Source organism: Spinacia oleracea, chromosome 1, assembly GCF_020520425.1.
Source record: "Spinacia oleracea cultivar Varoflay chromosome 1, BTI_SOV_V1, whole genome shotgun sequence".
NCBI lineage: Eukaryota > Viridiplantae > Streptophyta > Magnoliopsida > Caryophyllales > Amaranthaceae > Spinacia > Spinacia oleracea.
Genome location: NC_079487.1, coordinates 89,772,470 through 89,797,704, shown reverse-complemented (window position 1 = coordinate 89,797,704; position 25,235 = coordinate 89,772,470). Strand labels below are relative to the sequence as shown.

The 25,235-nt window shown below is 37.7% G+C and overlaps 2 long non-coding RNA genes across 2 annotated transcripts; both read right to left on the bottom strand.

The window, feature by feature from the left end:
- Positions 1 to 10,063: 10,063 nt before the first annotated feature.
- On the bottom strand, positions 10,064 to 11,363 carry LOC130466013 (uncharacterized). The gene is made up of 2 exons (XR_008926028.1): positions 11,291 to 11,363; positions 10,064 to 10,290 (listed from the first exon to the last, which is right to left on the bottom strand). It is a non-coding gene; the product is annotated as an uncharacterized lncRNA (long non-coding RNA).
- Positions 11,364 to 19,279: 7,916 nt separating this feature from the next.
- On the bottom strand, positions 19,280 to 21,316 carry LOC130466012 (uncharacterized). Its single transcript, XR_008926027.1, has 3 exons — positions 21,226 to 21,316; positions 20,507 to 20,571; positions 19,280 to 19,506 (listed from the first exon to the last, which is right to left on the bottom strand). It is a non-coding gene; the product is annotated as an uncharacterized lncRNA (long non-coding RNA).
- Positions 21,317 to 25,235: the final 3,919 nt, after the last annotated feature.

The window sequence follows — 25,235 nt, the reverse complement described above, 5'->3', positions numbered from 1 at the left end:
GATGAACCTATGTCCTACAAACAAGCTATCACGAGCCTAAGCTCCACAAAATGGTTAGAGGCCATGAAATCTGAGATAGACTCCATGTCTGAAAATCAAGTCTGGGAACTTGTTGATTTGCCGGATGGGATTACACCTATCGGAAGCAAATGGGTCTTCAAATTGAAGAAAGAAAAAGATGGAATTTTATACATATACAAAGCTAGATTGGTAGCAAAAGGTTACAGACAAGTTCACGGCGTTGACTATGATGAAACCTTTTCTCCATTCAATATGCTTAAGTCTATTCGGATAATCCTTGCGATTGCCACATTTCATGACTATGAAATATGGAAAATGGATGTCAAAATTTCCTTCTTGAATGGTGTTCTTGAAGAGATTGTGTTTATGACACATCCGGAGGGTTTTGTCGATCCAGAGAATCAAGGAAAGGTATGCAAGCTTAAGAAATCCATTTATGGATTGAAGCAAGCATCAAGGAGTTGGAATATACGATTTGATGAAGCAGTCAATGAATTTGGCTTCATCAAGAATCAGGATGAATCTTGTGTATACAAGAAATTCAGTGGGAGTAAAATTGCATTCCTGGTCTTGTATGTTGACGACATATTGCTTATTGGAAACGACATTCCTATGCTGGAGTCTGTAAAGACTTGGCTTGGAAAGTGTTTCTTAATGAAAGACTTAGGAGAGGCACAGTACATATAGGGAATCAAGATCTATAGGGATATATCTAAGAGGTTAATTTAACTAAGCCAAAGCACTTACATTGACAAAGTTCTAGATAGGTTCCGTATGATGGAAGCCAAGAGAGGCCATCTACCCATGTCACATGGCGTATATCTAAGCAAGACTCAATGTTCCAAGACATCTGATGGGCGTAGGAAGATGAGTGGAATTCCATATGCTTCGGCTATTGGATCTATCATGTATGCTATGATTTGTACAAGGCCGGATGTTTCGTTCGCACTCATTGCAACGAGCAGGTACCAGTCTGTGAGGGGGTCGAAAAACACGACGGTGCGCCTCTAAAAGAGTGTACGGCCCGCACGACTTTTCCCCTCTGGATGTGGCAAGCATATTAAGTAAATAGGAACTAACTGTGGGCATTAGCCTCTTTTTACTAGTCTGTAGGAGTCGCCATTCAGTTTAAGAAAACTAACAAAACCCGGTTATCGTGATATGCCTGGAGTGCAAACATGTTTGACTCACAATGGCCATATGTTCCCTTGTGATCCCTGGTGTGGAGATCCCTCAACGTACATCCAGCGGAGCAGAGATTGAGAATTCGGGGGACGTTTACTAATACGTGGAGTGCCCGGCATTAGCCCACGCGGCGCGGTCCTTACTAGTTCAATTGTTACGACGATGGGACATGCGTTATGCTACATTACTACTCTGGATTGATTTTAATGCACATATATTACTAAACAGATGTCAAAACGCTGATTTAGGCTGATTTAAGGTGCTTAGCAATAAACCGGTTTGTCCAAGTATTATCTGATTTAGGCGTGAGAAATATAACAGATTAAAGTTAACAGATTTATATGGTGACGAAAACAGTAAAATATAGATTCAGGTTACAACAAAGCGTAGGCTTTACTGCGGTTCTCAGGAACACCTACCACTTGACTTTACTAGCTTTCCGTTTGGCTTTAGAACTTTCTAATGATCGACTGACTGCGGGACGGGATTCTTCCAGAGTTTTTGTATGTTTTAGGCTTAGGAATTGGGTTGGGATTTCAGCATCACTTCGGTAGTATTCAGAATAACTCGGATGATCGTGAGGGCAGGGTCTTCTTAACAGAGTGTTAAATGCGGCAGACACACGAATTCGGGACAGAGAAAAGCTTCGGGTCAATACTCAAGCTTAGGGTTTAGGGTTAGGAATGTGTGTTATTTTCCGGATTTCAGAGGCCCTATTTATAGTAAAACAGGCTAGAATAAGATAAATCTTCGAAATGTGAGTTTTTCAACTGAGATCTGTACAGCGCTAGAAATTTCCAGCGCTTGGAACAAGAGCGCTGGTTATTTCTAGCGCTTGAAATCTCAGCGTCAGATGTGTTCTGGTGACAGCTGGATTAACTCTATCTTTGCGTGATTGTGTGAGGAACAAACTGCAGCGCCGGAATATAACGGCGCTTAGGATTTGTGCGCTGGAAAATTGTGGCGCTTAGATTGCCAACTCTAGAATTTTCTAGTGATGGTGTTTTACTTCACTTTTCCAGTCTTATCGGTTTTTACCCGAATTCCACTCACGGTTTCTATCCTTAGGAATACGAGTTGGGATGCAACTCTTACCCTTTATCCAATGATAAATCGTAATGCGATTTAAACTCTTGAATATTTTATCTTATACAGTTGCCATTCTGGGTAGCGTTCAGACATAGCAGTTACTATAAATAGTAGTTTCTAAAAATGAAAGTGTAGTTTATGGGATCATCAGTCAGCCATGGATCGTTCGTAGCATATTTAGGAAAACTTAGTCAAGCGGTGTTTGGTTTCATCATCGAACACACCGTGTCGGGCCTAGGGACAAATGTAGGCGTCTACACAGTCAGACCCAGGAGAGGAGCATTGGACTGCTACCAAGAATATCCTAAAATACATGAAAAGAACAAAGGATCAATTTCTGGTCTATGGTGGTACATATGAGTTTATTGTTAAAGGCTATATGGACGCAAGCTTTCAAACCGACATAGATGATTTCAGATCACAGTCTGGTTTTGTGTTATGCCTTAATGGAGGAGCAGTAAGCTGGAAAAGTGCTAAGAAAATCACTATTGCGGATTATACAACTGAAGTCGAGTACCTTGCTGTCTCAGAAGCAGCAAAGGAAGCTGTTTGGATTCGAAAGTTCATTGAAGAACTTGGGGTTGTCCCCTCCATAAAAGGACCAATGGCTTTGTATTGCGACAATAATGGAGCCATTTCTCAGGCAAAGGAGCCTAGGAGCCACCAGAAGTCCAAGCAGGTACAACATCGATTTCATATACTTCGAGAAATTGTTGAACGAAAAAGAAATCGAGATTTGCAAGGTTGGAACTGACGACAGCGTCGCGGATCCATTGACTAAACCGTTGCCACAAGTGAAGTACAACGCACATGTATCAACCATGGGAATCAAGCATGTTGGAGAATGGCTTTGATTTTCTAAGTTTTGTTTTAGAACATTTGTTGGATTTGTGTTTTAAAACAATTGGTTTAACCATTTCATATTTGTGAAATTATTTATTTCATATTCATTTAATTGTGGTTTAGTATTAAATGAGAAAGTCCAAGTGATTCAAATCATTCAAATGGGATGTCAAGATGGATTCTTTGACAAAGAAACAACCATAAGTGAACTTTAATATTGAAGTCACAAAGGATCCCTAATCCAGGTCATTGAAAGTTTGGACGACCAATGACTAATGAAGATTAGATTGCAAGTAGATTTTAGTTAAGTTTCTTGAACTAGATGGACATGTTATGTCAGAAATCTTTTGCATAGATACTTATTGGATCTTGTATCGGATTGACCATGAGAACACTTTAAGAGATTAAAGTCATGTCATAAGTAGTTCTCAATAATGGTGATCAGAACCATTCCTCAAAACATGAGTAATTATGATTGCTCGTTTGAAGATTAGTTCGATTTGATGCTCGCTAAACGTTGCACCATAAAAGGAGACTATAAAAGCAGTTATTGGGCGTACTATGAATCAAAGTGAGTATTCATAGATTACAAGACTGGATTGTCCTCCTATATTTGATGGGATATGGTGTTGTTGTGTAACAAGGCCTCTCGAAGAGTTAGATACTGTGAAAATGCATGGTCGTGCTCAGAATGGTTAAGGCTTAACCTTCTGTAAAAGTTTAACAGTTAAAGTCAGTAATCCGAGAACACTTCTGGTCCTAATAAGGATGGCTTGGATTTTACCTTATGTTCAGCAAGTAACACTAAGTGACAAAGGAATGTGAATGCACACTTGTCTGAATGACAAGTGGGAGACTGAAGGAAATATATATGTCCTTCACCCAATGTGCATTAGTTTAATACCAAAGGTTCAGATTAATTACAAACAATTAATTCAGTGAGATCAAGTGATCGGAACAGGCTGTTGGAGCAATGCTTCCGATCAGTGAGTTCTAATCCTAATTAGGCTCACAGCTTACTCTTGACTGGACCTATAAGGTCACACCATTGGCATGTAACGGATCATCGGATTAAATGAATCGTAAATTAATTTAATAGCTTTTGGGGAAATTAGTTCGGAAAACATAAATTATACGATTTAACATTGGATCGTAAAATCGTATATCGTGTTGTGTATATTCGTAAGCTAGGCGAAACAAATAATCGTATCGTACGCCAATGGACGTTAAGTACGAAAACGATAAATAAATTATCGGATGATAATTTGATAAAGAAAACACGAGAGAAAGCCCATGAGCAAGGCACACAAAGGCACCAAGCCCATGGCCTTGCTGCATTGGCTGCGCGCGCGCGAGGAAGCCACATCAGCAGCAGCAGCGACGGCCCAAGGCCCACTGCGTGTTTTATTGTGTGCGTATGTGTGCAGCGTGGTCGTGGGCCTTGCTGGCCGGTCGAGCTCCTTGCTAGGTCAGTTGGCTTGGCTCATTAGATAGGTTATTATAATAATCTAGTCTACATGTTTTCCTAACCTAATGCAATCATAATATTCTAACCTAAGGAAAGAGAAACCCTAATTCTCTTTGTGCCTCCATTAGAGTGTTCATCCCAAAAGCTAAACTTTCTTGAGTGAGGTCAAAGCCATCAATCTCAAGACGGATAGGAACGTGTCGGTGAACCATGTAGAGGAACGACATTTGGAGTTCTTGTTCGTGTTCGTGTTCGTTGGACTAAGGGAAAACACGCTACAAACGTAAGTAATGCTTGATTTGTACTTTATAAATTCTTCATGGCTTTGGGGTTATTCCGCTATCATGTTATGTATTTAATTGTAAACCCATACAGAAAGGCACAAAGATGATTTTCTGGTCTATGGTGGAGATGATGAATTAATTGTTAAAGGATATACGAACGCAAGTTTCCAAACCGACAAAGATAATTTCAGATCATAGTCTGGGTTTGTCTTCTGCCTCAACGGGGGTGCAGTAAGCTGGAAAAGTGCTAAGCAAAGCACTATTGCGGATTCTAAAACTAAAGCAGAGTACATTGTTGCGCATTAAGCAACAAAGAAAGCTATTTGGCGAAGGAAGTTCAGTGGTGAACTTGGTGTAGTCCCCTCCATTAAAGGATCAATAGCTTTATATTGTGACAATAACGAAGCTATTGCACAGCCAAAGGAGTCTAGACACCACCAGAGAGTCAAACATGTACTTCGTAGATTTCACCTTCTACGAGAATTCATGGAGAGAAAAGAAATCGAGATAAGCAAGATTGGAACTAACGACAACATCTCAGATCCATTAACTAAACCACTGCCGCAAGCGAAGCACAACTCGCACACTACAGCTATGGGAATCAAGCATGTTGGATAATGGCTTTGATGTCCTGAATGAATGTTTTAAAGTTTTAGAGTTTAATACTTTGTAAAACATTTTGGTTCCCCATTCATAGAAATGATTAATTTCATTTTTCCATTTAATTTTGTGGTTTATTAAATGATGAGTCCTTTCAATTTGGCAATATTCAAGATAGACTGCCAAGACCAGTCTTGTGACTAAGAAATGTCTATCAAGTGAACTTGAATGTCAAGAGTTGAAAATGGTCCCTGGTCGAAAGTTTTCTATAAAAGTGGACGCATATAAAACACTAGACGACTAGAATACAAGATGACTAGTAGTTTTGTTTCTTATACTATGTGGACATGACAATGTCGCAATCATTTACATAGATACTTACTTGATAAGGTTGGTATCGGTTAGACCTATGAAACTTTACTGTAAGAGATGAAAATATTTTATTAGTAAATTTCATTATATTATTAGACAATAATCCTCAATACCTGAGTGATTTGAGATTACTTGTTTGAGAACTGGTTACTTTGACGTTGTCAAGCGTCGCATCGTAAAAGGAGACTATAATGGCAACGTGCACGTAATCACCTATCAAACGAAGTCTAAACTCAAGATCACAAGATCGGGATTGTCCTCCCATAAATCAAGATGATATACTGAAAGTTCTACAAGGCCACTCAGAGAGTTATAAACTGTAAAGTGCATAGCCGTGCTCAGATGAATCATAGGCTATGATTATCTGTTTATTTGATCATTTTAACTTTGACACCGAGAAATACCTTTGGACATAATAAGGATGACTACTCTTACCTTATATTCATGAGCAGGCATCGAGCGACGAAAGAATTAGGAAATGCACACTTGTCCCTAAGGACAAGTGGGAGATTGAAGGAAATAATTCTCTTGGTCCAAGTATGCATTTAATGTTAAGTCTAATAAATGCGGTTCAGTATTAATTAACAAGTTAATAATTCAGTGAGATCAAGTGATCTGAATGTCTAGCTAGAGGCCGCTTCAGTTCAAGTGGAGTTAATACTATTAATCCCCAACTTACTCTTGACTGAACCCGTAGGGTCACACAAATAGTGCGTGAACGGATCAAGTATTTAAGTAAGTATAATATTCATTAGGTACTCTATTTATGGTCATTCGGAAATGATGGATCTTGGTTCCAGTGGGAGCTAAAATCATCAAAATACAAAGAAAGAATATTTGCCGGAAATGAAGATATTACCGGAAGCGGAAATATGGTTCATAACGGAAATATAAATATTATCAAAGTCGAAGATATTTCCAGAAATGGAAATATGGTTCGTTTCAGGAAATATTAACGGAAGTAGAAATATTGTCGGAATCGGAAATATTGCCGGAAACAGAAATATTACCTGAATCGGAAATATTGTCGAAATCGGAAATATTGTCGGAATTGGAAATTTTATCGGAAACGTGAATATTGTTCGAATCGGAAATAAATTCCGGAATCGGAAGCAGGACGAGCGACTGCTAGACGAGCAAGCCTGCGAGACGCAAGGCCGAGTGTAAGCGCTAGGCCCAGCGCCCAACAGGCCTGCGCACGCGGAGCAGCAGCGATGGGCCAGCAGCGTAGCAGCAATGGGCCAGCTCCCAGCTGGCCTGCAGTGCGCGCCAAGGCACTGTGGCCTGAAAGGCAGCGTGGGCGGCAAGTCAACCTTGCGCGCCAAGGCACAAGCCCACACACATGCCATCAACTTAGGCGCCAAGTTACTTGGGCCATAAGTTGTTCGTTTTCTTAATCCTACATTAATTAGAATCCTAGGACAAATCTAATACTTAATTAGTGTTTGATTATTCCTAGAATACTAAGTAGTTATGTTTAACTAGAATCATAATGGGTTTAGTTATTCGATTCCTAGTATAAATATGTGGTTCATGATCACAATTTATAACACGACAACGTACATTAAATTCAAGAGAGTTTAATATTTTCCTATCACATATTGTGAGTCCCCGAGTGCATAAAACCTTAGAGAATATCCTAGTTGGTTGAACCTAAGGCAGATCTGAACGTGCTGTGGACTATCTACGGAGCTAGGGATCACATTGTATGTATACTAAATTATGCTAATTGATTATGTTGCAATTAATTTGGGTCCTTGCCTTTATGATTTTTCCGCATGAATATATTGTTCATAACCTCACATTATCAACATTTTGGAAGACATTTATGTGTTACTTAGGGTTACGACATGTATAAAATCTATTGTTACGAACTTACGGCATTTATATATATTCAGGGTTACGGAATTTATATATATTCAATATAAAATCTATTATGTATAGGGGCGAATTTGTTTATTATCAACATCTAAGAAATTTCCTTCTAATTTGTGCATAATTATTAATTTCACTTGTGCTACAAGAAAATTATTATTTTTGTTTCATGTGTGCACACAATTATTAATTTCATTTCACTTGTGCTATAAGACATTTAATAATTTCTAATGTATGCAAGGAATATTACTTACGGAACATTAGTCATAATATGTGCTTGTCATAAAAATTATACTGGAACAATACAAGTCACAACTACCCTCCCCGGGGAGGATATCAATGAATGGCATGATATTCAAATGTTTTACGATCATCCAAAAGTTACACAAATTGATTTAATTTACCATCAAACTAGAACAATACTATGTTAATCTCCTTCGCTTCCTTTCTTTTGAGAGCAGCTGATCAAAGGTGTTCTTGATTCCATTGAGGTCTGAATGCACATCTTCAAGTAGCAAGTTCGTCCTTGAATTTATAATCATGCTCTGTATAAGAAACAAAATGAACAAGGAAAACAACGTTAACAAACAAAATCCTTACAACTATAATAGAAAAAAAATGTGATATTAAAGTTTACTTACCACTCCGAACCTGCTAACAAATCGGGTCATACACGTCTTAATACCACACAGAATGACCACTCCGCATGCCGAGCTATAGTGCACATACAAACAAGTACTCACACAATAAACAATTTTAAATAAAGGACAAAACAACCATTTGACAAAGATTACTAATTCTTATAGTAAAGAAGACTTACTTGTCTTTAGGTTCAAGCACCTCAACAGTGTTCTTTGCCCATTTAGAAATTTTCTCTAGCACCCACCGACCTTCACTTAACTGCACAAGCACCTCAACTGTGTGGATATGTATACACCAGTTGACTTATTGGTGTCATTTTGGGAAATGTATACCACATAAAACCACCACTTATTGGAACAACAGTTACTAGGTTTGATATAATGTCACTGTGCTGGGAGTATGACTCACTGTACAATGAATCAATTATCCAAATGGCCTTCGCTTTAAAGTCGAAAGAAATGCACCACCATTAACCTTCTCTAGGATTTTCCTGGGGCACTTCCAATATTGGAACAAATAACTGAAAGATCAATAGTCAACTAATTATTACATTATCCCTAAACCCTAAACCTAGAACACATGAAGTACATCGCCTTTACTCACCTTGCCAACATCAGACAATGGGTGGTTCAGCTAGGCCTTGACATACTTCCAACCGTGTTCAGTATGGTCATTCCTCTTTTACATAATCCTCATCTGAATAATTACAATGGTATTCAACACATACACAATCCACTTGCAATAACAAATCATAATAGAAAACATACTACATAGCTGGGGTCAAGCATGATGCGCTTGCTTCTATTGGCAAACTTAGTTTCTCATAACTTCGTATGCATGACAGAAGCCATCCGTACATACCCATCACCAACATGCGCTTTTGAACCCACAATCCCATAACAATCCCTCTGATTTGCATCCATTCCATCACATGTAATAACTACTTGGCCATGACTGTAAACAAGCACAAATATACAAGTCACTCAAACACTTAAAATGATTGTACATACAATAATTATCTTTCTTACCGAGAATCATCATTCCACGCTCTGACAAACATCAACATCCGCATGTCCATTGATTTTTGTACATGTCACTTCCGGAATAACAATAAGTCATCTAATAAGTGTGGTTTTAGGATGCGCTTATGTCCACTAGAAAACTCAGTCTCTTCATCATCATCATTGTGTTCGCCATCATTGTCCTCTTCATCCGTTAACCCACCAGTTGCTTTATTAGACCCACTTGTTTTAGACATGCCCCTCTCTATGCTCTTCACAAACTCATCAGTTTTTCAGCTCTGATTGCGTCCTCCATTCCGTTCTGCATGCATCGATGCCTAAATAGCCTCATTTATTGTCCTATCTAATGATGGGGTCAATATCTCCAAAACCCACATACAATTGTTTTCAACATTAGCACATGCACAAATATGAAACCATACACCTATAGCCACTAATACAAGCTTCTCCATATTAACTAATGATGAGTTAATACATGTTTTTCAACCACATCTACATCTACTAGTGAAGTTCCTTCTCCACTCCGCCAAAGTCCATTAGAATTGTAACACCCCGACAATTCCCATTTTCTAAAATAACCCTTTTTAAATATAACTGTAGGGAATTATCAAAGTATTATCGCCCGTGTGAAAACGTAACGGCTTATTCAGAATTTTGCAGCGGAAAACATAAAACTAACTTTTAGGTTCATAAATAATCTTATTACATATTAGGTCCAAAACCAATTAACTGAAATAAGGAAATACGAATAGTACGACAAATTTCAAATTTAAGTTAACAAACCAAATCACTTAATAAAGAAAATATAACTACAAGCTCTCTAATCCCGATCCCAATGATGCATCATCTTCAAACCTGTAGATGGGCAACGCTTATTGATCCTTAGAGACTGCTCACCAAAGATGGGTCATCACAGGATCAATAAGGCATAGCCATGATCAACACACACAAACAAAGCACGTAATCAGCAAAGCTGAGTACTACATACTAAAACAATAATAATCCTAATATGATACTATTAACGAACAACCCTAACATGATACTAATGAACATAAACAAGGGCAGACAAAATAGGATAATTTAACGACCATACTTAACTAGGCTAGGCTAGATTGGACTGGACTTTTATAACAATAATATTATTTTAATTTAAATAGACAATGGACCGAGTTTTCTAGCTAGATGCTTCACTAAGGAAGACGAGGTACGGGCGCGACTCCGTAACCTCAATGACCTGCGATATCGAGGAACGTTTGAATAAAAATAGGACACGGTGATCAATCCGGTCCGAATTAAAGGCCATGGGCTACCACCATGAACCCCAACTCATGTTTGTCCGTCACTTTAGACGTGCACAGTCTAAAGCTATTGCTACTCAGTTTCACTTTACATGATTTACAAATTGACACCCTGTTATGACTCAACAATCACATAAGGCATACAATCCACATTTATTTACAACTGTTTTTATCTTAGAATTAAGTAAGTGATCACAAAGGCATCAAACAAAACTCATTCCAATTAACTCCAATCCTTCTTTTAATACTGATCAACCCTGTATATGGGTATAAGGTTTCAACTTACTAAATGAGGTCCTCGGCCCTCATAAAGTAGTGAAAAAGCTAAAAGGGAACAACAATCCACTGATCTGAATTATATACAAGGTAATCTAGTGTTCCCAATCAAACATGTTTGTATCAACCATCCATACTAACATGCTATAATCCTCAAAATGCAATATAGGTTCAATATGTCCAACCAACAGTATTAAACATGCAATATTCAACCTGACTAAATTCATCAACGATATCAACAAAACCAAGTTCATCAACAATGCAACATGGTTTCAACAATTAGCACACATTCCAAGCACACAGGTATGTACGTACCTTGTGTAAACAAACTGATAGGCCACCTTAACACTTTCAAAAGTCGCCTAAAGAGAATTCTCCGCCTAAACAATCCAACAAGTAATCTCAATCAATTTCTAATCATTGACAACCATAATAAAGCATTCTAAATGCATCCTAAATAGATTTAGAACTTTCCCCAATATCAAAACTTGAACATTTGCTTTCCTAGCATCATAATTATTGAACCAGTGATTGAAATTCGTTGAAAACTTTTGCAAACATCGTACTTTAAATTTTCAGCAATATTAATTCATTTAAAAGCTTCACCAAGGTCAATCTACGTTCCTAGTATCTCAAAACAACCAATTCAATAATTCATACTCAACCTATCATGATTAAAAATCATAAAAACCTTGAATTTCATACTTTAAACCATCAAAACCAATATTTCAATGTCATTAGATAATCTGAAAATCAATAACTTTATTATAAAATTCATATAATCTTAAATTTATAATTTACATCACAAAACCCATAGCTTTAATTCAAGAAAACATAACTCAAACTAATAAATCATGATTAAGCCCTAATTTAATTTTAATTAATCAAAACTGAAAATTAATTCGTTTTTAATCTCAACATCAAATCTGAAAATCATATTCACCATAAAAATTATAAATTTAATTTAAGAACATAATCTAAATTAACAAGCTTTAATTTAAAATAATTAGTTACTTAGGGTTTAAGAAAGTAACCAATTCAATAAGGAGGAAAGAGAGAGAGCTGGCGGACGGAGGTGGCTCGCGGCAGGGCTGGGCACGGCGGCGCGACCTGGCGGCGGCTGTGCGACTCGGGCTGCTGCGACACACGAAGGGTTAGGGTGGCTCGAAAAACAGAGGGAAAGAAAGAGAGAAGACGAAAAAGGAGGATGAAGAGGAGGGTGTTACCGTGCTGGGCGGCGGCTGAGGCGTGCTGCGGCGGCGGCTCGGCGACGGCGTGGAGGGAGAGAGGGCGGCTGTGAGTTGGTGCGTGAGATTGGAGGAAGGGTGGAGGTTTCCTCTTTCTTTGGTTTCACGTGAGTATGGAGGGGAGAGAGAGAAGGGCTTGATTTGTTTTAAGTGAATTAGAAAAGAGAAGGGAGTATGGTTTTGGGGTTTTGTTGGTTTGGGCTTTGCCCAATTGGGCTAGGAGTAGAATTTAGAATTTAGGATTTGCTTTCTAATTCCAATAGAACGTGATTTCAAAATCCGAATTCGTTTCAACGTAAAATTCAAAAATCGATTTTGATTTCATAAATCATTTAAAATATTCAAATGTAATAACATAATTATATTTTAATTACATATTCATTTCTAAAATTCGTAAATTACATTTAAATATATTAAATATACGTTAAAGTATATAAATAAAATATAATAAAATTACGGGGATTACAATCTACCCCTCTTAAAAGAAGTTTCGTCCCGAAACTTGACACGGAAATTCACATATCTTTCCAAACTTTTCAACTTATTCTTATTGTAGAAGTACTTTGTGCCACTCTTGTGCACTCTTTTGCCAACTAAGCGTTACTTGTAATACTCAAGAACACATTTTCTTATGCGGAGGATCTATTTACTTGCATCAACATGTAAAGGTTCCTAGAAATAAGCATAAAATGCATAAAATATCATAAAAATAGGTAAAAAGCGCGAATTTCTATCGCATTCTACCCCCTTAAAGAAAACGAGTTACGCCCTCGTAACTCACCTCAGAAAATAACTCTGGATACTTGATCTTCATTTCAGCTTCGGCTAGCTTCCCACGTTGCCTCTTCGTACTCGTGGTTCGACCAAAGCACTTTCACTATGCTGACGTCCTTATTGCGTGTACTACGCACTTTTCTATCAAGGATTTTCACAGGCCTTTCTTCGTATGTGAGGCTACTATCAATCTGGATTCTCTCAGGCTCTAAGATATGACGCTCATCAGGGATATAGCGCTTTAGTTCGGAAATGTGAAACACGTCGTGCATCTTTTCGAACTCCATTGGCAAGGCTAACTTGTATGTTACTTTCCCTATTCGTTGCAGAATCTCATATGGGCCTACATACTTGGCACTTAGCTTGCCCTTTTTCCCAAATCTCATCACACCCTTGGTTGGTGATACTTTCAAGAACACTTTATCACCCACTGCAAATTCGTCATCTCTTCTTTTCAAATCAGCATAACTCTTTTGCCTATCCTGGGCAGCTTGAATTCTAGCCTGAATCATTTTTACATTCCTGACAGTCTCCTCAATGAATTCTGTACCCAAAACTATATTTTCACTGAAATCATTCCAGCAGGTGGGACTTCTACACTTTCTCCCATATAGTGCCTCAAAAGGTGTCATCTTAATGCTTGCATGGTAACTATTATTGTATGAGAATTTGATCAAGTCTAGATGGTCTTCCCAACTACCCTTAAAGTCAATTGCACAAGCTCTCAACATATCTTCCATAGTTTGGTTAGTTCTCTCAGTCTGACCATCGGTTGCAGGGTGGAAAGCAGTGCTCATTTTCAAAGTTGTCCCAAGGTTCAACTGGACCTTTTGCCAAAATTTCGAGAGGAATCTTGAGTCACGGTCTGAGATAATATCGGTTGGGACCCCATGCAACCGCACTACATGCTTAATGTAAGTCCTTGCGAGCTGTTTCTTTTTCCATGTCTCTTTAATCGGAATAAACACGGCTGATTTTGTTAGACGGTCCACAATAACCCAAATGGTATCATTTCCGTTCTTTGATCTAGGCAAGGCAGTAACAAAATCCATAGAAATGGAATCCCACTTCCATCCAGGCACTTCTAAAGGTTGAACTTTCCCCATGGGTCTTTTGTGGTCTATTTTGACTTTCTGACAGGTTAGGCATCTAGACACAAACTCGGCAACTTCCCGTTTCATATTAGGCCACCAATAGATTTGCTTCAGGTCTTTGTACAACTTGTCACCCCCAGGGTGCACAGAATATGGAGTATTATGCCCCTCATCCATAAGACGTCTCTTGAGTTCTTCACACTTTTGTGGTACACACCATCTCCCTTTGAACCTCAAACTACCATCCTCATGAATCTTGAAATCCACTTCCTTCCCTTGACCCATCTTTTCTTTGATCTTCCCTAAGTACTCATCCCCAGCTTGACTTTCTCTAATCTCCTCGAATATAGACAACCCCAACGATAATGCACTCAGTTTTGGTTTGGTTTCCCCAGGATTTACTATTTCCAGGCTAAGTCTCTGCATGTCTCGACACAACTCTTCAGGCACTACCAAGACATTCATACTATGGCTAGATTTCCTACTCAATGCATCGGCAACTACGTTTGCTTTCCCCTCATGGTACTGGATGTTCAAATCATAGTCCTTGATCAACTCTAACCATCTTCTTTGTCTCATGTTGAGATCTTTCTGGGTGAAAATGTATTTTAGGCTTTTGTGGTCTGTGAAGATCTTACATGTTGCCCCATAGAGGTAATGTCTCCAAATTTTCAAAGCGAAAACAATCGCAGCTAGCTCTAGATCGTGGGTAGGGTAATTAGCCTCATGTGGTTTCAATTGACGCGACGCATACGCAATCACCTTCCCATTTTGCTGTAATACACACCCAACCCATTCTTCGACGCATCACTATATACCTCAAACCCTTCATTCCCATCAGGCAAGGTTAAAACAGGTGCTGAGGTTAAACGCTCTTTGAGAATTTGGAAGGCTTCCTCACATTTTTCGCTCCACTCAAATTTTGATTCTTTCTTCATCAAGTTGGTCATGGGTCTTGCTATCTTTGAGAAATCTCTCACAAATCTCCTATAATACCCAGCTAGACCTAAGAAACTCCGAATATCAGACACATTCTTCGGAGTAGGCCACTCACTCACGGCTTGAATCTTGGCAGGATCCACAGAGACTCCTTCCTTTGACACATAATGCCCCAAAAATGCTACCTTTTCCAGACGGAACTCACACTTAGAGAACTTTGCATACAACTGGTTCTTCCTAAGCGTCTCCAAGATAACCCTCAAATGTTCATCATGTTCCTTTTCATTCCTCGAATAGATCAGAATATCATCAATGAATACCACCACAAACTTATCTAGGAACTCATGGAAAATCCTATTCATCAGATCCATAAATATGGCGGGTGCATTGGTTAACCCAAAAGGCATTACTGTAAACTCATAATGGCCATAACGAGTCCTAAATGCAGTCTTAGGAATGTCTTTTTCAGCTACCCTCAATTTGTGATATCCCGAACGCAAATCAATCTTTGAGAATACACTTGCCCCGTTCAACTGGTCAAACAGGTCATCTATCCTAGGCAAAGGATATTTGTTTTTTATTGTTACGTTGTTCAACTCCCTATAATCAATACATAGCCGCATACTCCCATCTTTCTTTTTGACAAACAATACTGGAGCTCCCCACGGTGATGCACTAGGCCTAATGTACCCCTTGTCGAACAAGTCCTGCAATTGTGTCTTTAACTCACTCATTTCTGGGGGTGCCATCCTATAAGGTGCTTTGGATTTAGGTGCGGTTCCGGGATTTAACTCTATGGTAAATTCAAGGGTTCTAGCCGGTGGCATACCCGGAATCTCATCCGGAAATACATCTACAAATTCTCTTACGATTGGGACATCCTCTATCTTTACCCCAACTCTCTTACTCACATCTTGGACACTACAGAAAAATAGTTCACACCCTTTATTGACCAATTTCCTCACTTGTAATGCGGAGATCACCCCAAAGTTCCTAGACTTCCCAAAACGTCTATATGATATTGATTTCCCAGTAGGGTTCTTTAGGCTTACTTTCTGAATCTCGCAATCTATCCTGGCCTTGTATAAGCTTAGCCAATCCATCCCCAGAATCACATCTAGGTCCCCCAAACTAAATTCTATCAAATTAGATGGAAAAGTGCAATCTTTTATCTTCAAAGGCAAGTTCTTAAATAGTTTCGTACACCTTATTGTTGCACCATTAGGCATACTAACAGGTAAATCAATTGCCTCAAAATCTACTAACTTCAAATTTTTAACAATAGAGGTCGAAATAAAAGAATATGTTGCCCCTGAATCAAACAATGTTTTAACAGGTAAGGAGTTGATAGAGAAAGTACCCGAAACTATGTCTGCAGAACGTTCAGCTTCATTTCTACTCATTACGAACAGCTTTCCGGGAGCCTTGTTGTTATTGTTGTTTCCATTGGCAGGTTTGTTTTGGTTTCCCTGGTTGTTTGGTGCCCCAGCAGGCTTCGAACCTTGGTTCCCCGAATGGTTAAACCCTGGTTTCCCTTGGTTACTACTCCCACTACCATTCTGCTCTCTCTTCTGCTTTGTAAAGCACTCATACTCTCTATGCCCCTTCTTACGACAGTAGTTGCAAGTTACCAATTCCCCCTTACAGTCCTTCCCAGGGTGATTGTTGTTGCACATCTTACAGTGATGCACTCTGTTAGGCTGGTTTTTGTTGGTGTAGTTATTCCCCTGATTATTTCTTCCCTGAAAGTTACCATTGCCATTACCATTCCCATTTCCATTTCTATTCCTTTTGAAGTTCCCCTGACTTCCCCTAGCATTAAACTCTTTCCTTTTATCCCCAACAACAATATTCTTTTTGTCTCTCCTGGTCTGCAGGCCATAGATATGAGCTGCTCTTCCATACACAATGTCTAAGGACGTAAAGGTTTCCCCGCCTAATCCCAGTTGGATCTCATCGGTTAACCCCTGCTCAAACCTCTGAGCCTTTAGTTCCTCAGTAGCTACCACCTCAGGTGCAAACCTCGACAAAGCTATAAACTTACTGTAGTATTCAGCAATGGTCATATTCCCCATCCTAAGGTTGATAAACTCCTGGGCTTTCTGCTTCCTCATAAAAGGAGGATAAAACTTCCCCCTCAAAGCAACAATAAAAGAATCCCAATTGAATCCCTCAGCAGCACTTAGTCTAGTCCCATTTTCCCTCCACCAAAGGTCGGCCTCATCTTTCAGGTAGAGGACAGCTTGGCCCACTTTCATATGCTCAGGACAGTTTACCGCCCCAAATAGTTTCTCAAACTCCCTGACCCAGTTTTCAAGGAAGGTGGGGTCTGCCTGCCCCTTAAAGTATGGTGGCTTAACTTTCGCAAGCCTTTCAAACATGTCCCCTGCAGAATCGGGGCACTCAGTTCTTTCCTGGGTTAGTTTCTCCGCCAAGAGGCGAATAGCAGCATCTAGGTCACTATTATTGGCCATCCTAGAGCGCGACCTGAAATTAATATACTCTAATTCAGGTTCAAAACTTTACTTACATTATCCTCTAGCAATGCAATATCACATCAACATTCAAAATGCGCACGAAATGAACAATCATGCAAAACATTCAACTGAGAGACAAGGAATAACTTCAATCATCACGAATAATAAGTTAGAGTAAAAGAAGAAAACATTCCCCTTGCGTGCCCGTAAAACTTTGATCCTTTAGATAGTCAATAATCTAACTTTTAATTCTCAGAAGAATGTCAATAACAATCCTAAATATTAACACACACCTGTTCTCAAAATAAAGTAAAAAGGTTCTACGATATAAACATAAACTATGGTTGGGCGGATTGTCCAACATTTTTCTCACACACAACTAAATGTGTAAGCAAAGCTAAAGGGAAACATCATCAGACTTGTCCTTTGATTCTCTATAACCTTCTAGGGTGAATAACTCATATTTAAGTTCATCATCGTCATCCATATCAAAATAATAAGCTTCTTTTCTTGGCCTAGAGGATCTTCGTAGACCTTGAAGTTGATGATTAGCTTCCTCTGGCTCAGGCTCAGGTTCAGGTTCATGTTCAGGCTCAAACTCAAACTCAGGTTCAACCTCCAATTCATGCTCGAACTCAAACTCAAATTCTTGTTCGAACTCAAACCCAAATTCATGCTCAAACTCAGGCTCCGAATCGCTTTCAGGTCTCAAAACAGCTTGATAAATATCGACCCTAGTTTACCCTCTAGCACGATCAAATTCACGAAGGGCTTCATCATCACTATCAGGTTCTCCTGCTCTTAAAACTCGACACAGAACAAGTTCATGGCTGGTGTAACTGTTAATGTCAGACTCGTAATCCATTTCATTTTCATCGTCGCTTAGAACAATAGGGTTAGAATTGCTCCCTATTTTATTTCCTTGTATTCCAGACATGATTAGTGATCTATAACAATTAAACATAGTTTCTATGTTAGTAATTAGTACTCTCGCTTACCGTATGATCCCACAATACACAACAAGTAAGAATATGTATTAATGGCAAAGCATAGGAAAGACACGACAGTTAGCAGGCACAAAAGTACAATCATATTGACATAATGCAGATACAATGTTTCTATTCTATATGCCCTTTCCTATGCTACCCATCTCTCAAAATAAACATAGTATATCAAACATTGAAGCATAAAAGAATAAAACGAGAATGATTTATAAGAATTAATTTGTTTAAACGAATAATTATTTAAACGACAAATAATTAATAAATAAATACAATATATATATATATATATATATATATATATATATATATATATATATATATATATATATATATATATATATATATATATATCACGGTACTGTAGCAGCAGTAATATTTTTTTTTTTTTAATTACGAAAATAATAATTAAAATAAAAAAAAAACGAAATACATGAAGTCACGCAAACAAGAACGATTTCAAAGCGTGTAATTCAAGAGTTAATTTTAAAATAAATTCAAACATTTCTAACTAATAATTTTCAATTTATTCACTAGTTGTAGTATACTTCAACGAAATTCTTTTTATGTAACTAATTAGTTAGTTAGGTGCCTAAAATTTAAAAAGGTAGACACGAAATGTCAGTAAAACCTTTAGCTCAAAAATACCACTTTGTAACACCCCGACAATTCTCATTTTCTAAAATAACCCTTTTTAAATATAACTGTAGGGAATTATCAAAGTATTATCGCCCGTGTGAAAACGTAACGGCTTATTCAAAATTTTGCAGCGGAAAACATAAAACTAACTTTTAGGTTCATAAATAATCTTATTACATATTAGGTCCAAAACCAATTAACTGAAATAAGGAAATACGAATAGTACGACAAATTTCAAATTTAAGTTAACAAACCAAATCACTTAATAAAGAAAATATAACTACAAGCTCTCTAATCCCGATCCCAATGATGCATCATCTTCAAACCTGTAGATGGGAAACGCTTATTGATCCTTAGAGACTGCTCACCAAAGATGGGTCATCACAGGATCAATAAGGCATAGCCATGATCAACACACACAAACAAAGCACGTAATCAGCAAAGCTGAGTACTACATACTAAAACAATAATAATCCTAATATGATACTATTAACGAACAACCCTAACATGATACTAATGAACATAAACAAGGGCAGACAAAATAGGATAATTTAACGACCATACTTAACTAGGCTAGGCTAGACTGGACTGGACTTTTATAACAATAATATTATTTTAATTTAAATAGACAATGGACCGAGTTTTCTAGCTAGATGCTTCACTAAGGAAGACGAGGTACGGGCGCGACTCCGTAACCTCAATGACCTGCGATATCGAGGAACGTTTGAATAAAAATAGGACACGGTGATCAATCCGGTCCGAATTAAAGGCCATGGGCTACCACCATGAACCCCAACTCATGTTTGTCCGTCACTTTAGACGTGCACAGTCTAAAGCTATTGCTACTCAGTTTCACTTTACATGATTTACAAATTGACACCCTGTTATGACTCAACAATCACATAAGGCATACAATCCACATTTATTTACAATTGTTTTTATCTTAGAATTAAGTAAGTGATCACAAAGGCATCAAACAAAACTCATTCCAATTAACTCCAATCCTTCTTTTAATACTGATCAACCCTGTATATGGGTATAAGGTTTCAACTTACTAAATAAGGTCCTCGGCCCTCATAAAGTAGTGAAAAAGCTAAAAGGGAACAACAATCCACTGATCTGAATTATATACAAGGTAATCTAGTGTTCCCAATCAAACATGTTTGTATCAACCATCCATACTAACATGCTATAATCCTCAAAATGCAATATAGGTTCAATATGTCCAACCAACAGTATTAAACATGCAATATTCAACCTGACTAAATTCATCAACGATATCAACAAAACCAAGTTCATTAACAATGCAACATGGTTTCAACAATTAGCACACATTCCAAGCACACAGGTATGTACGTACCTTGTGTAAACAAACTGATAGGCCACCTTAACACTTTCAAAAGTCGCCTAAAGAGAATTCTCCGCCTAAACAATCCAACAAGTAATCTCAATCAATTTCTAATCATTGACAACCATAATAAAGCATTCTAAATGCATCCTAAATAGATTTAGAACTTTCCCCAATATCAAAACTTGAACATTTGCTTTCCTAGCATCATAATTATTGAACCAGTGATTGAAATTCGTTGAAAACTTTTGCAAACATCGTACTTTAAATTTTCAGCAATATTAATTCATTTAAAAGCTTCACCAAGGTCAATCTACGTTCCTAGTATCTCAAAACAACCAATTCAATAATTCATACTCAACCTATCATGATTAAAAATCATAAAAACCTTGAATTTCATACTTTAAACCATCAAAACCAATATTTCAATGTCATTAGATAATCTGAAAATCAATAACTTTATTATAAAATTCATATAATCTTAAATTTATAATTTACATCACAAAACCCATAGCTTTAATTCAAGAAAACATAACTCAAACTAATAAATCATGATTAAGCCCTAATTTAATTTTAATTAATCAAAACTGAAAATTAATTCGTTTTTAATCTCAACATCAAATCTGAAAATCATATTCACCATAAAAATTATAAATTTAATTTAAGAACATAATCTAAATTAACAAGCTTTAATTTAAAATAATTAGTTACTTAGGGTTTAAGAAAGTAACCAATTCAATAAGGAGGAAAGAGAGAGAGCTGGCGGACGGAGGTGGCTCGCGGCAGGGCTGGGCACGGCGGCGCGACCTGGCGGCGGCTGTGCGACTCGGGCTGCTGCGACACACGAAGGGTTAGGGTGGCTCGAAAAACAGAGGGAAATAAAGAGAGAAGACGAAAAAGGAGGATGAAGAGGAGGGTGTTACCGTGCTGGGCGGCGGCTGAGGCGTGCTGCGGCGGCGGCTCGGCGACGGCGTGGAGGGAGAGAGGGCGGCTGTGAGTTGGTGCGTGAGATTGGAGGAAGGGTGGAGGTTTCCTCTTTCTTTGGTTTCACGTGAGTATGGAGGGGAGAGAGAGAAGGGCTTGATTTGTTTTAAGTGAATTAGAAAAGAGAAGGGAGTATGGTTTTGGGGTTTTGTTGGTTTGGGCTTTGCCCAATTGGGCTAGGAGTAGAATTTAGAATTTAGGATTTGCTTTCTAATTTCAATAGAACGTGATTTCAAAATCCGAATTCGTTTCAATGTAAAATTCAAAAATCGATTTTGATTTCATAAATCATTTAAAATATTCAAATGTAATAACATAATTATATTTTAATTACATATTCATTTCTAAAATTCGTAAATTACATTTAAATATATTAAATATACGTTAAAGTATATAAATAAAATATAATAAAATTACGGGGATTACAAGAATCCTGGGATGTGAATCCCCATAGGCCACATCTATAAACTGCAATGATCCATAATTTCAGTTTTACCCCCATATTCAAAGGCAAGCTTTTTTCCCTAACTAAATTAGGTTACACTTCTCAGCGATAGTCCACCATAGTTATTTGTTTCTAGTTTGTCGTCTTCCAACGCTAGCTTAACAACATCTTGGGTCTAAACCTTAATTTATTCTTGGATACACACCCTAACTCATAGGATGTCGATTCAGATGATCCAAGTAAAAACACTGTATAACAAAAAAAATAAACATTTACAACAGAATACATGAATTAATTACTAGTATGAAACAAATATTACTCACTATCAAGAATAACAAACAGCCCCCACATCCAGCAACATATCTGTTTCGGACGAACTTAGTTGGAATTTTCTTGCCCCATCACACAACCAGTCTAGTATGAAAGAACACAATTATAGTCCATTGCTTCATCCGCCACAGTCAAGCACGGTAGCAATGGTCCTGACAATTGTTGTGCATTCGTTGTTGTGTATAGTATTTCTGCTAGCGCAACTATTAAGAACGCATTCTTGAACTCCCTCTTTCTTTATCAGATACTAGCTCATAAAAGTTCTCACCTTCATAATAATCTATCAGAGATACCTCTGTTGTGGCCACCAAAATGGTCTTTTTGTCCCCGTACAGATGACCAATCCGCTTCAACTCCAATATATGTTATTGCATTATCTTTTAACCTTGTCGGTATTGGCTTGGGACCCATTGGAATCCCAAGGACACATCTGATTTGGTTTGAACCCAAAGGAAACCCAGTACCATCGCCACAATACAGGATACCGTCATCAACTCTAGTCATCAACCGGTAGCAAAACTGTCGTGGTATGTAGGCCAACTGAAAATCCAACAATCCCCCAAACCCCATGCTTTTCACTACCTCTCTCCTAGATTCATCGAATGTCGTTAATAAGGTGGAAAATGCTTCAACTCGACATTTCACATTCGTTTGCTGCTATAAAATTAAGCCAACCGTATTAGATCAACAAATGTTTGTCAATGAACAAGCTTACATACATATCTAAACCATTACCTTCCTATTGTTCAAAAATTGTATCTTCACGACAACACCGCGAGCTTTAACCTTCTCAACTGCACTAAGGATCTCACTATCCACCTTCTTCCTCTTGCGTAAATGCTCATGCATTTCCTCCCTTTTTGTGCCTTTTACTCTTTCCTTTCATCCTTCTAAGCAATTGTTTGAGATCTTGTTCAATTGACTAATTGTCATTGTCTTTATCAGATGAGCAGCTGTATGACTCCTCCTCCGAACAGTGGCTTACTTTAGCCTTCTGTTTCTTCTTCATACCAACTTTCAAGTTAGGTTTCTCCCTGCAGACCTCACAAAACTTTGAAATCAACACAACAACAACAACAACAACAACAACAACAACAACAAAGAACATGACCCACTGTATGCATTATCTGAAACTAAATTCAACTCACCCCCCAATTGTCAAGTACAATTGTGATCCTCACCCCCTATTTTTTTTCTACTTCCCACCTCTTCTTGTGGATTGAATGACCTCTTCATAGTGGACCTCATCTCAACACAGAAACCTAGCACCAACAAATTCCAGACAAAACCTTATAATTAAGACAATATTCAAAATTCAATAACCCATTGTTGGAGGTCCAACATCCAAAAATATGCAAAGTAACTAAGTAAGTTACTTTCCACCATTAACTCTTAATTAAATCAATAATTCGCATGGAAAGTTACTTCCCACCACTAATCCTTAATTAACTCCATTATTCACATGTAAAGTTTGTTTCCACAATTTAATCCTTAATTAACTCTCGAAAATTGTATCCAAAATTGTAAACTTTAAATTCCTCGATTTTAGGGTTCATATCTGAAATTGACTTTTTGGGTATTCGATCTTAGGGTTCATATCAAAAATCAATTGTAGGGTATCAAAAACCGACTAGGAACAAGTGTAAACTACAATTTCACCCAATTAAGCGGCAATTAAGAGACATTTTCGAGACCCGGAACAACTTTTATACCAAAATCAACATTAAAATCATTACATTATACCTAAACAGCATAAAAGTCAACATCATTAATTAAATTACATACTTTTTTTATGATTGTGGAACAATAAACGAAGAATGGTGAGAGAGAAAGAGGAGAACGAAGGAAGAGAAGAAGTAGATCTGCAGAGTAATGAAAGAGGAGAAAGAAGAACGAAACAAGTAAACCAAATTCGTGAAATTCAAAATGAAACGGGATAACGGAGTCAACGGAATGCGAAGTCAACACCCTGTTCCATTCCATGTGAAGTCACCAAATTGCCCTTACTGCCACCACACGAAAGGATGATAATGCCCTCGCTATTGAAATTTCCACCAATAGCGGCTATTATCCTGTGCGCTCCCGAGCATTGACACGATTAACACACTATCTTTTGATGCATATTTATGACGGATGTGTCGGTAGTAAGTCCGTCAATCAGTATCTACTCTGCAAAACAATATAACTCTAACCACATTTATGAGAAAAAAAGTTACTCCGTAGTAATTTACGGCCATTCAGCCTTTTGTTTAAGCAACTACTGCGTGTATATATACGCATGCATTCAGTTATGATAAAATGCTTGGAAGAAAGAATATGGCTCGAACTCTCAGTCGTATAAGGCAACGGAAGACATCATTTTGTTATTTTTCTTTGCCTTATCTTTATTCTTATTTCACCATTTATTATTGCCTATTAAATAGATAGTTAATGGATGAATGTTTGATGAGAAGGAATTCTAACGCTCAAATATTATGAGCACTTTTAAAGGGATACCTATTATTCAGTGGCGGATCTAGGAACTTTGAGATGGGGGTGCGGAATTAATAACGAATGCAGTACAACTTTTAGTAAAATCATAACCAAGACTTTTTCGGGACAAATTTAATTTAAATCGAAATTTTGGCGCCAAATTTTATATATCAGAAATTCATCCATCACTGTATTAGTCATGGATGTACTCAACTTTTCGATAATGATGCCTACGGTTGTAAAACGAAATATTATTCGTTTTTGTTATGGTCCATTTTTTGGATTAAATAACCAGATTATTATGTTGAAACACTTTAGTGTATTGTATCATTAGATAGTTAATGATTACACTTTTTACGAACAATTTTACAAGTTATTCGCTGTACATTTTCTATATAGGCTACGAAATAACCATGTCCATGATAATAATATCCCATAGAGTCATAGACCATAGTAACTTTATGTACTAAATCAAGTAATCAACAAAATTTAAATACGAAGTATCTTATT